General features: G+C 41.1%; 3 non-coding genes and 10 pseudogenes across 3 annotated transcripts; 11 read left to right on the top strand and 2 right to left on the bottom strand.

Moving 5' to 3' along the window:
* The first annotated feature begins 6,765 nt into the window (after positions 1 to 6,765).
* Positions 6,766 to 6,884, top strand: LOC118292638. The gene has a single exon (XR_004786994.2). It is a non-coding gene; the product is annotated as a 5S ribosomal RNA (ribosomal RNA).
* Positions 6,885 to 6,984: 100 nt separating this feature from the next.
* On the top strand, positions 6,985 to 7,103 carry LOC118292632. Its single transcript, XR_004786988.2, has one exon. It is a non-coding gene; the product is annotated as a 5S ribosomal RNA (ribosomal RNA).
* A 100-nt stretch (positions 7,104 to 7,203) lies between these two features.
* On the top strand, positions 7,204 to 7,322 carry LOC118292687 (annotated as a pseudogene).
* Positions 7,323 to 7,422: 100 nt separating this feature from the next.
* Positions 7,423 to 7,541, top strand: LOC118292785 (annotated as a pseudogene).
* Positions 7,542 to 7,642: 101 nt separating this feature from the next.
* On the top strand, positions 7,643 to 7,761 carry LOC118292605 (annotated as a pseudogene).
* A 102-nt stretch (positions 7,762 to 7,863) lies between these two features.
* On the top strand, positions 7,864 to 7,982 carry LOC118292656 (annotated as a pseudogene).
* A 100-nt stretch (positions 7,983 to 8,082) lies between these two features.
* On the top strand, positions 8,083 to 8,200 carry LOC118292630 (annotated as a pseudogene).
* A 100-nt stretch (positions 8,201 to 8,300) lies between these two features.
* On the top strand, positions 8,301 to 8,419 carry LOC118292681 (annotated as a pseudogene).
* A 100-nt stretch (positions 8,420 to 8,519) lies between these two features.
* On the top strand, positions 8,520 to 8,638 carry LOC118292813 (annotated as a pseudogene).
* A 100-nt stretch (positions 8,639 to 8,738) lies between these two features.
* Positions 8,739 to 8,857, top strand: LOC118292609 (annotated as a pseudogene).
* A 100-nt stretch (positions 8,858 to 8,957) lies between these two features.
* LOC118292675 lies at positions 8,958 to 9,076 on the top strand (annotated as a pseudogene).
* A 1,695-nt stretch (positions 9,077 to 10,771) lies between these two features.
* Positions 10,772 to 10,890, bottom strand: LOC118304863. The gene has a single exon (XR_004792088.1). It is a non-coding gene; the product is annotated as a 5S ribosomal RNA (ribosomal RNA).
* Positions 10,891 to 10,990: 100 nt separating this feature from the next.
* On the bottom strand, positions 10,991 to 11,109 carry LOC118307606 (annotated as a pseudogene).
* Positions 11,110 to 12,637: the final 1,528 nt, after the last annotated feature.

A 12,637-nucleotide genomic window follows, 5' to 3' on the forward strand; every position in this document is an offset into this window, starting at 1 on the left:
TCTCCACATTATTTTTTTTTTAATATTAATAATAATTCAGCAGCAGCGGTCAATATCCAGTAGCACTAACTGCTCAGTGAGCCACTTAATGCCCCACTGATTAACAGGTCCTGAAAAATAATATACACAAGAGCATGCTCACTACATTTATTGGTTTGTTTGTATCACCTGACGTGCTTTCACAGAAGCCTCAGCACAGCTTGCCTTCAATTTGTTCCCCAGTCAACTCCCGGCTGGGCTTTATTCAAATTGAGGTCCTCCCTTTAAGAGCAGCATGTTTGCCTAATGCATAAATGATGCATCTGCATTAGTGTCAAGTTAATGAATATTAACGTTATTTTCCCTTTTCTGTATAGATGGTGTGTTTAAATTGTATAGTTTTTCTTCAGAGCCTCTTCAGAGTTTAACGCTTGTCTTAAACTGCCAGGAGAGGAAAGGATGCTTTTTTAACTTTTCGACTGCAGCCCATATTCCCTAATGAGACTGTCCTCCCATAAACACAAGCCCAGAGATATAAGCAGCATTTTGATCAACAGCTGTGTATTATTGTTAAGCTTGGCTTTGTTAGAGGAAAAAAACATTTCAGCGAATTCACCACAAAGACATGATTATTTTAAAGGGACAAAATATCACTTTCACAGGAAGCAGGACCCAAATGCAGAGGTGCAAAATTAACACTATTTTAATTATCGAAAACTGGGGTGTTAATAAAGTCTTTCAGCCAGCCGGGTAAAGAACCCTTCAACAAGGGCCTCTTCGAGACCTCCTTGCGAGCCAAGCGTAAAGCAGGCTCTTTATACTCCTTGTATAAATACCATAAATACACAACAGTGTATAAACCAAATCATAAATGTCTAAATCCAATAAAGCACCTGCTGGTCCATTGTGTTGGTTGAATCAGTCTATCACGGTTTCATAGGAAGCAGGAAGCAGGACCCCAGAAAAACAGCAGACGACCCAACACAGACAAAGGGAAAAAACAGAGACTAAATACACACAAGGAGGGCAGGGCAAATTGAACACAGGTGAAACACATTAGGAACAGATGCAGACAATCACAGGGGCAGGAGACACAGGAAAAACAAGACACCAGAAACTAGACACAAGACAGGAAGTAAAGCAACACAAGAAAAGGGACTTCAAAATAAAACAGGAAACCAGGAATACAAACAAAACATGAACTATGAGCGGGAACTGGATGTGACACAAAAGGCCTCTGGTTGGTGCAGTAATTATAACAGGAGCAAAGGAGAAAGTCAGGCAACATTTGTAAAGAGACTGTAGCATAAAAATCATCTACTTTAGTTCAGGAGGAGATTGTCAGAGTCGGCCACGTTCACAACAGCAGGATCAAGAAATGTTTTGATTATATACTCGGCACTAATCGTAGGTTTGGCGGTTTTGGTTACTGACTTGCTACCGCACGTACCAAAGTGTCCTTGGACTAGACTCTGAACCCCATATTGCCCCTTACAGCTGTGCCGGCAGCATATGAATGAGATGCACGACTGATAGACAAAGTGCAATATATAGCAGCGCTGTATGAATGTGTGTGAAAGGGTGAGCGTCAGCTGTGCTGTAGAGCATTTTGAATGGTCATTCACACTAAAAACATGCAATGTAAATGCAGTAATTCTAATAGTAATTAGAAATTGACAAAACTGGAACAAAACATAAAATATGCACACTTTAGTTACGTATGCATTGTGTATTATACAAACTATTTTTCATGTATGAATATATCATGTTTATTTTCAGATTACACAACAGATTGTAAAAAGAGTAGCACAGACACAATCTAATTTCCGCTAGTCGATATGATGCTCCCATTTATTTTAGAGCTCAGTGTGGACTAACAGCCTCGCACAGCACTGTGAGCAAAGCTCTCATCAAATTACATTCACAAGGAAAATGAACTTTGAAATGATTGTTCTCCTCTTTGGGACATTGAGCTCAGGTTACCGACATACAATTGTATGATTTATGGTAAATGTGCTTAAAAAAAAATCTATTTTAAAATGTAATGCTGATGGTCTCAGATAGATGCACAAAGAAGCATCACTGTGACATAAATCGAAGAGGCACGGTGTGGCACTTAACACATAACCAAAGCTAATATCATTTACAGTTGATGGGACTCGTGAGTGTGACTGTTTGGACCACCTCTAATTACCAGCAAGGTCAGAGATGTTAGTCCATTGAATCATGAAGCAGCAGCGCCTCAAATTATTCTGGAAGTTAAACATAGCTTATGTATTGTTGACATGCACATCTACAGGATACTGAGGACAGGACACGACAATGAAAACGGTAGTGTGCACACAGTACATTTCAATCCTCCATCTGTTCTTTAAAATAGACCATACTTTTGAAATGTTTCTACAACGATAAAACAATACAATGAAGAAGCTTTATGGATGTATTTTGGGAAAAAAGTTGTAATACTATACAATAAAATATGTTCTTATAAAGAAGCAAAAATGTATTTAACATGTTGATAACAGAAATAAAGAGTGTGGTTTATTACATTTGGTGAACTTCAAAAGATCCTGTCGAATTAGTTAAATTATATGTCAAAAACAAACAGGCGTTTAATCCTGGGATAGACTTGTGATCTGGGTGTATCCATCTCTCACTCAGTGTGTGCTGTGAGGTTCTGACATTGCTAAAAGGAAAATGCCATTAAAAAAGGAAAGATGACATTTCGGGGTTAAATATCTCAGCATTGATGCAAAGTCAACACTGTCACTAACACGTTTTAAAAGGGTTCGCATTCAACAGTGAATCTTCCTCTGTGTTTAACCACAGACGTCGTGTTCCAACACACTTGCTGTTGTGGCTTTGTTATTCCAGATGTGTGTCTGAGCTTAACATCCAGGTTATCCATCCACGGAGAACGACACACCAGATCAAAAAATACTCCTCTGAGTCCAGTCAAACAGACGCCAATTAAACAAGAGACATCTGTCAGAGATTCAATGTCTCATTCAGCTCTAGGCTCCTTCCCCTTAGCTCCCATTATAACAGTGAGGGACCAAGTGAACATAAGGCACATCAAACTATTACTCTGGGTACAGCCCAATGCAGACGAGTAATGGTTGAATATAAAGGAACACATTCCTTTATTCAGCAAATTTACTCTAAAATGATGGGTTTAGGATTGCACAGCATTTCTTTTAAAGTAATATATGTGCACACTTAATTTAATTAATCAATTGGGGCTATAGGCTGAATTACTAAAATTATAAATAATTCCCAACAGTGACACACCATGAAAGAAATTGTTTAATATAAGTGAAGGATGCAATAATGAAGAGAATGCCTAGAATGGGCCATTTGAATAATTTGGACCTTTCAAATGATTGATTAATATCAAATCGTCACGGCTATTCAACCAGTATTATGGTAGGGATTGTTGGCCCTGAAGCTCTGTGTCTTTGTTCAAGTTAAGTTTGTGTACACACCGGTATGCCGTAATAGAACTTTGACATTTTACTCTTTGGAGTACCGTTATTTTTCTTGCGTTCCAGGACTTCCCGCAAGATTACGGTACTCGTTTAGACTCTCTCCACGTTATATTCTCTGGTCGATTCACTATGGCCCCAAACTATTTTCATTACCATAACAAACTGAAAACATGTTTACACTTATCATATCAAAATGAACGATCTCTCGTGTGACGTTGATGAGTCTCAGCTCCACTGCGCTGATCAGCTGTTTATTCAAAATGTAGCAACGCTTGTCCAAACTTAACACTGCACTTTCCTGGACCCTGAACAAGTTTTTTCTACAATGGCTTAGCCCAAAGTCTGGTCTTTTGTTTGTTTTGAGTATTAGAAGTCAATTGTCTTTTATTTATTGTTATACCAAATAAACCACAAGACCTTTCTGCAAACTCAACAAACTTCTGGACATTATATTCTTTAACACCTCATGGACTCATGCGTTGTAAGATTCTAGTCAGTCACCAGTGATGTTTAATGGAACCAGGAAAATTTAAAAAATACGTCACTACAGACAGGATTATGCAAATAATGATAATTTCAAAATAAGCTACTTTCCCCTCTTTCATGTAATAGTATGTTGGTGGTGGTCAGTGACCATTCAACACATATATAATTTGTAAGGTTATTAATGGTGGTGATCATCATTCATACTCATACATTCATACCTATTTGTTTATGATTAAATTCTTGACTACAACACAAATGTTTACTAGTATAGTATAAGTTCTTATAGATCTAGTCTCCTAAATTTATGCCGAAGTTTACCAGGTTGATGGATTTGACTTTGACATGTACAACATTTTCTGATGTCCACCCACCTTACTCTCTCAAAAGCCTCTGGAAAAACTTATGGACTGTGGGCTTTAAAGAAATTACAGATTTCTCTGAGTTTGAACATTGTTGGAAAGATTTGGTATATGTAAATACACAAGTCAGACAAATGTGTAACAATTGTCCAGGTGTTGTTTGACAATTTAATATATAAATATATATATATATGACATAAAATACATTTACATAAATGTATGTTATGACATCTCCTGGTATATTTTATTCTCTGTAGAAATTCATAATGTTATACTTAATAATTTGCGTGTACCATCTTATATACATGCCACATGTAAACAAGGGGAGTACCGGCACTTTTTTTTCCCATATTTCGATCACTGGAGGTAACCTCAGCTTTAAAGGGGCAGGAAGATTTTTCGGAGAAAGCTTGTAAATGTCGTTGTTGTGATTTAGTAGTATATATACACTGGGACAGGGGAAGACGATTACACACAGGTGACACACATTAGATAAGGGAGGGTAATCACACAGGTGGGAAGGCAGACAAAGGCGGGAAGACAAGTGACCTGAAACAGAGACAGATGGTAAGTTAACAAAATAAAACAGGAAGTCAGGGAAACAAACAAAACATGAACTAAGAGTGGGAACAGGATGTGACACCCGAGGAGCACAGGGTGTGGGAAGGGACATACGGCAATTAGAGGTCCGATAAATAACTTGGGGCAAGGCCTCTCAGGGCTTTATAAGTAGTCAATAAAATCTTAAAATCTATTTTTTTTAAAATGTAGCCAGTGTAAGGAAACAAGGATCAGTGTAATGTGGTCATGATCCTGGCAGCAGAGTTTTGGATGAACTGTAGGGGGAGATTTACTAATGCCAGAAAGCAAGGAGTTTCAGTAATCTAAACGACGCGTTATGACTGCATAATTAACAGTTTTAAGATTTTTCGTGGAGAGAAATGGTCTAATCTTTGAAATATTTCTGAGTTGATAAAGGCCAGTTTGTACTATTGATTTAACATGTTTGTCTAAGGCAAGCCCAGATTATCCATATATAGAATCGGGCGCGTGCCCTCGGGCACCAGCCAATGAGGAGGCACCAAATGATTAAGACAATGACAGCAGAGTCGCCCCCCAAAATTAAGCAAGGCCCCGCCTCCCCCTCATGTCAAAGGAAGTCAGTCAATATTGTGAGACGATGAAGCGTAACTGTCCTTCAAGAGAAGAGAAAAAAAAATCTCCACGAGACGTAAACGTCTGTTCTCTCCATCCGCTCATTGATTCCTCCGAATCCTGGGTGTCGGGGCTGTGTGTGGCCTCTCTTGCCTGTTGTTGATCACACTCTCTCGCGTTGTACCCCTGTTTTACGCATCTGTAGCATATGAAGCTGGGGCATTCTTTAAGAATATGCCCCGGTTTCATCCAAAGCCTGCATACCTTTTCCTGCATGTCGTGTATCACCCTGAAATACTCTGGACCGCCTACAGTATTGATTTTAGTCGAGTATGGTAGCGATCTTACTTGTTCTGTGAATTTGACTTTTAAGAATCTTGTACCATCCGCAACATCTGTTCCTGGCCACATTCTCCTCATTATTTGAGAGACTGGCTGCACACCCCAGCTTATTCTTTTTTGGGTGATGTCTGTGTCCTCAATGTAGGCCGGAAGGCCCATAAATGACACCACCATCTCATTATTTAGCAGACCTCTTCCGAAAACCCTTGGGTCTTTGATCTTAAATCCATCCATTACTTTTTCTTTGCGCTCAGCCGTTTTCATTCAGATTTCAAAATTGTTTGGTAGCGTACTCCTACATGCCACGATCTCGCAACAAGTTTTGGCAGATTCTTGTAGAAATTCCATCACCGTCACCTTTTCTCCACCAGTTATTTCAAAGTGTTAATTCTCTTTCATACTTTATCTCATCATCTCTTGGTTGTCTTTCCCTTTGTCGGTCGTTCTTTGCCTTTTCACTTGTTCCCGTCCCGTGGTCATCAGCCGTGTGCGGTCCAAAAACAAACATTTTGCAATCACCCCCCCACACAGTGTGGCACTGTGAGGGGTAAAAGGTAACAAAAAACCACCAACAGTGTGGGGAAAATCTCTTTGTCTACTTCCTGCTCGCTCCCAACAATCCTGCTCCCAGTCACAAGCCTGCACCATGATCGACAAACGAGATCGGGCGTGAAACAGGCGGTGTGGTCGTAAGCTTCCTATGAGTCGAAATCCAAGAAGCTAAAACCTCTCATTGTCAAATATTTGGAATAAAAGCTTACAGCACTAAGTATTCCCACACAGTCTCCCATCCAAGTAATAACCCTATCTTAGCTTCCGAGATCAAACAAGATCGGGCATGAACTAGGCGGTGTGGCCGTAAGCTTCCTTTCAGTCAAAATACATGGTTTTTCAATAAACTCAAATACAAATCACATTGTATTTGAGTTTTGTATTTGGATTTTGACTGAAAGGAAGCTTACGGCTACACCGCCTGGTTCACGCCCGATCTCGTTTGATCTCGGAAGCTAAGATAGGTTGGGCCTGGTTAGTACTTGGATGGGAGACCGCCTGGGAATACCTGGTGCTGTTAGCTTTTAATCCAAATATTTGACAATGAGAGGTTTTAGCTTCTTCTGTGTAGTCTGATTTCTGTTTGAGTTGATTGAAAAAGCATGGATTTTGACTGAAAGGAAGCTTACGGCCACACCGCCTGGTTCACGCCCGATCTCGTTTGATCTCGGAAGCTAAGATAGGTTGGGCCTGGTTAGTACTTGGATTGGAGACCGTCTGGGAATACCAGGTGCTGTAAGCTTTTAATCCAAATATTTGACAATGAGAGGTTTTAGCTTCTTCTGTGTAGTCTGATTTCTGTTTAAATTGATTAAAAAAGCATGGATTTAGACTGAAAGGAAGCTTACGGCCACACGGCCTGGTTCACCCCCGATCTCGTTTGATCTCGGAAGCTAAGATAGGTTGGGCCTGGTTAGTACTTGGATGGGAGACCGCCTAGGAATACCAGGTGCTGTAAGCTTTTAATCCAAGTATTTGACAATGAGAGGTTTTAGCTTCTTCTGTGTAGTCTGATTTCTGTTTAAGTTGATTGAAAATGCATGGATTTTGACTGAAAGGTAGCTTACGGCCACACCGCCTGGTTCAAGCCCGATCTCTTTTAATCTCGGAAGCAAAGATAGGTTGGGCCTGTTTAGTACTTGGATGGGAGACCGCCTGGGAATACCAGGGGCTGTAAGCTTTTAATCCAAGTATTTGACAATGAGAGGTTTTAGCTTCTTCTGTGTAGTCTGATTTCTGTTTAAGTTGATTAAAAAAAGCATGGATTTTGACTGAAAGGAAGCTTACGGCCACACCGCCTGGTTCACGCCCGATCTCGTTTGATCTCGGAAGCAAAGATAGGTTGTGCCTGGTTAGTACTTGGATGGGAGACCGCCTGGGAATACCTGGTGCTGTAAGCTTTTAATCCAAATATTTAACGATGAGAGGTTTTATAGCTTCTTCTCTGTAGTCTGATTTCTGTTTAAGTTGATTAAAAAAGCATGGATTTAGACTGAAAGGAAGCTTACGGCCACACGGCCTGGTTCACCCCCGATCTTGTTTGATCTCGGAAGCAAAGATAGGTTGGGCCTGGTTAGTATTTGGATGGGAGACTGCCTGGGAATACCTGGTGCTGTAAGCTTTTAATCCAAATATTTGACAATGAGAGGTTTTAGCTTCTTCTGTGTAGTCTGATTTCTGTTTGAGTTGATTGAAAAAGCATGGATTTTGACTGAAAGGAAGCTTACGGTCTCACCGCCTGATTCACGCCTGCTTCCTTTGATCTCGGAAGCTAAGATAGTTTGGGCCTGGTTAGTACTTGGATGGGAGACCGCCTAGGAATACCAGGTGCTGTAAGCTTTTAATCCAAGTATTTGACAATGAGAGGTTTTAGCTTCTTCTGTGTAGTCTGATTTCTGTTTAAGTTGATTGAAAATGCATGGATTTCGACTGAAACGAAGCTTACGGCCACACTGCCTGGTTCACGCTTGATCTCGTTTGATCTTGGAAGCTAAGATAGGTTGGGCCTGGTTAGTACTTGGATGGGAGACTGCCTGGGAATACCAGGGGCTGTAAGCTTTTAATCCAAGTATTTGACAATGAGAGGTTTTAGCTTCTTCTGTGTAGTCTGATTTCTGTTTAAGTTGATTAAAAAAGCATGGATTTTGACTGAAAGGAAGCTTACGGCCACGCCGCCTGGTTCACGCCCGATCTCGTTTGATCTCGGAAGCTAAGATAGGGTGGGCCTGGTTAGTACTTGGATGGGAGACCGCCTGGTAATACCAGGTGCTGTAAGCTTTTAATCCAAGTATTTGACAATGAGAGGTTTTAGCTTCTTCTGTGTAGTCTGATTTCTGTTTGAGTTGATTGAAAAAGCATGGATTTTGACTGAAAGGAAGCTTACGGCCACACCGCCTGGTTCACGCCCGATCTCGTTTGATCTCGGAAGCTAAGATAGGTTGGGCCTGGTTAGTTCTTGGATTGGAGACCGTCTGGGAATACCAGGTGCTGTAAGCTTTTAATCCAAATATTTGACAATGAGAGGTTTTAGCTTCTTCTGTGTAGTCTGATTTCTGTTTAAATTGATTAAAAAAGCATGGATTTAGACTGAAAGGAAGCTTACGGCCACACGGCCTGGTTCACCCCCGATCTCGTTTGATCTCGGAAGCTTAGATAGGTTGGGCCTGGTTAGTATTTGGATGGGAGACCGCCTGGGAATACCTGGTGTTGTAAGCTTTTAATCCAAATATTTAACAATGAGAGGTTTTATAGCTTCTTCTCTGTAGTCTGATTTCTGTTTAAGTTGATTGAAAAAGCATGGATTTTGACTGAAAGGTAGCTTACGGCCACACCGCCTGGTTCACGCCCGATCTCGTTTGATCTCGTTTGTCGATCAAGGTGCAGGCTTGTGACCCGGAGCAGGAGTGTTGGGAGCAAGCAGGAAGCAGACAGAGAGAGAGAGAATTTTTTTATTTTTTTGTTACTCCCCCTTTCCCCCCACACTGCTGGTGGTCTTTTGTTAACTTTTACCCCTTGCAGTGCCACACTGCGTGGGGGGGGGGGGGGTGATTGCAAAATGTTTGTTTTTGGACCGCACATGGCTGATGACCACGGGACGGGAACAAGTGAAAAGGCAAAGAACGACGGACAAAGAGAAAGACAACCAAGAGATGACAAGATAATGTATGAAAGAGAATTAACACTTCGAATTGAAATAACTGGTGGAGAAAAGGTGATGGTGATGGAATTTCTACAAGAAACTGCCAAAACTTTTGGCGAGATCGTGGCATGTAGGTATATGGGAGCAAACAAATTTGAAATCTGCATGAAAACGGCTGAGGGCAAAGAAAAAGTAATGGATGGATTTAAGATCAGAGACGCAAGGGTTATCGGAAGAGGTCTGCTAAATAATGAGATGGTGGTGTCATTTATGGGCCTTCCGGCCTACATTGAGGACACAGACATCACCCAAAAAATAATAAGCTGGGGTGTGCAGCCAGTCTCTCAAATAAAGAGGAGAATGTGGCCAGGAACAGATGATGCGGATGGGACAAGATTCCTAAAAGTCAAATTCACAGAGCAAGTAAAATCGCTACCATACTCGACTAAATTCAATACTGTAGGTGGTCCAGAGTATTTCAGGGTGATACATGAAAGGCAGGAAAAGGTATGCAGGCTTTGCATCCAAACGGGGCATATTCTTAAAGAATGCCCCAGCTTCATATGCTACAGATGCGGTGAACAGGGGCACTACGCGAGAGAGTGTGATCAACAACAGCCAAGAGAGGCCACACACAGCCCCGACACCCGGGATTCGGAGGAATCAATGAGCGGAGAGGAGGAACAGAAGGATGAGAGCGTGGCTGATGATAGAGTGCAAGCCAGACACAGCAAACCTGGATGGTAAGTGACTCAGACATAATATGTGTGCAAGAGACTCACTGGGACGAAGCAAGTGTGATAGAGTGTATGAGAGAATGGAATGGGGATGTGTATGCAAATAATGGGAAAGGTAAATCAAGGGGGGTGGCAATATTAGTGAAAAGAGGTTTGCTTGAGAAAGTGAAAGTAAGCATGAATGATGGAGAGGGCAGGGTGATAGGGATCGTGTCTATCGGGCGTGTGGTGTCTGAATGTTGAGTTGATGAAAGATGATGGATATAAAAAGTCAGAGAATGCATTGAGAGGAGAATGGAATGGGGGTGTGTATGCAAATAATGGGAAAGGTAAATCCCAGACGGTCTCCAATCCAAGTACTAACCAAGCCCAACCTATCTTAGCTTCCGAGATCAAACGAGATCGGGCGTGAACCAGGCGGTGTGGCCGTAAGCTTCCTTTCAGTCAAAATCCATGCTTTTTCAATCAACTCAAACAGAAATCAGACTACACAGAAGAAGCTAAAACCTCTCATTGTCAAATATTTGGATTAAAAGCTAACAGCACCAGGTATTCCCAGGCGGTCTCCCATCCAAGTACTAACCAGGCCCAACCTATCTTAGCTTCCGAGATCAAACGAGATCGGGCGTGAACCAGGCGGTGTAGCCGTAAGCTTCCTTTCAGTCAAAATCCATGCTTTTTCAATCAACTTAAACAGAAATCAGACTACACAGAAGAAGCTAAAACCTCTCATTGTCAAATATTTGGATTAAAAGCTTACAGCACCTGGTATTCCCAGGTGGTCTCCAATCCAAGTACTAACCTGGCCCAAACTATCTTAGCTTCCGAGATCAAACGAGGTCGGGCGTGAACCAGGCGGTGTGGCCGTAAGCTTCCTTTCAGTCAAATTCCATGCTTTTTCAATCAACTTAAACAGAAATCAGACCAAAAAGAAGAAGCTAAAACCTCTCATTGTCAAATATTTGGATTAAAAGCTTACAGCACCTGGTATTCCCAGGCGGTCTCCCATCCAAGTACTAAACAGGCCCAACCTATCTTAGCTTCCGAGATCAAACGAGATCGGGCGTTTTTTTATTTTTTTTATTATCAGATTACTTTTTTACATTCTCATATTCTTACTGGTACAGGGAAAATTTATATTAATTGAAAAAATAAATAAATAAATAAATAGACCACTTACATACATGCAATATGATACATGAAATAGCTTGCTGTAAATTGGAAAATCATTACAATTGTATCACCATAACATACATCACTGCATAATTAAATCAAAGTTCAAACTCAGATCATTTCTTCCTTTTAGATTGAAGAAGGTGCTCCCCTCCACGAATGCTTGATTGAAGTCCTCCTCACCAAGATAGCAGTGCATCATTGTGACGTGACTCTTCAACTGGTTTTTAAGTATCGTCCACACATCACATCTCCTCATTTCATAATGGGCAATGTTCCTTCGGGTTTTGACAGCAAACCTGGCATGACTCAGAAGCATATTCAACAGACTCAAGTTGCATCCTCTCATTTTCCCATTCACTCCAAACAGCCACAGTCCTTCCATTACATTTTTTCTATAGATCTTTCCGTCCAGCATCTGCTTATCAGTTCTTTCAACCTTTCAAAATACATTTGTAATTCACCACATTTGACGAATTCATGCATACATGTTTCCACCCCCACTCCGCACACATCACACTCCTTTCTCACATTCACGTCAAACTTACTTATAATTAGATTATTGAAAATCCTATTGTGACGTAAAAAAAAACAATCTAAATTTTCACATTCATGGCTGTTCCACTTCACTCTTAAATTCCCCCATATTTTCTCCACTTCCATGCCCTTCAACACTCTCTCCCACACTCTCTCTGCAGCCGGTCTCCTCACTTCTTTTCTCCCTCTAGTGCACTTGTACAACATTCTGGTTTTCATATTCATCAGGTTCATTCTTTTCTCTCCCTCTTCCACATATAGTTCCATCTCTCTCTCTGCACCTTCCACACATTCTTTCTCAATCATTTCCCTCCATTCACTCGGCATTCCTTCCTTTATCTTATCCATCAATCTCCCCGCTGTCTCCAGCTCCATTTCGTTTCCCCTTCCACTCAGCTCATCTACTATCGTCTGTGCCCACATGAATCCTGGTACATATTCATAGACTAAGTCCCTCACCTTCCTAATCCCTGCCTCCCATACAGATCTGCTATAGATTGTTTTGCCTTCATCTTTTATTTTGGGGTTTAAAAATAACGCTTGCTCCCAAACTTGTCTTGTTGTCTCACATTCATACTTCAATACTTTGACAAAGTCACTCCATTCTCCCAGCACCTCCTGATAAAACCTGGACACTTCACTCAACATTACTTTCTGTAACTGCATATACACCCCGCTATTCCCACATCC

Source organism: Scophthalmus maximus, chromosome 4 (genome assembly GCF_022379125.1).
Source record: "Scophthalmus maximus strain ysfricsl-2021 chromosome 4, ASM2237912v1, whole genome shotgun sequence".
Lineage (NCBI taxonomy): Eukaryota > Metazoa > Chordata > Actinopteri > Pleuronectiformes > Scophthalmidae > Scophthalmus > Scophthalmus maximus.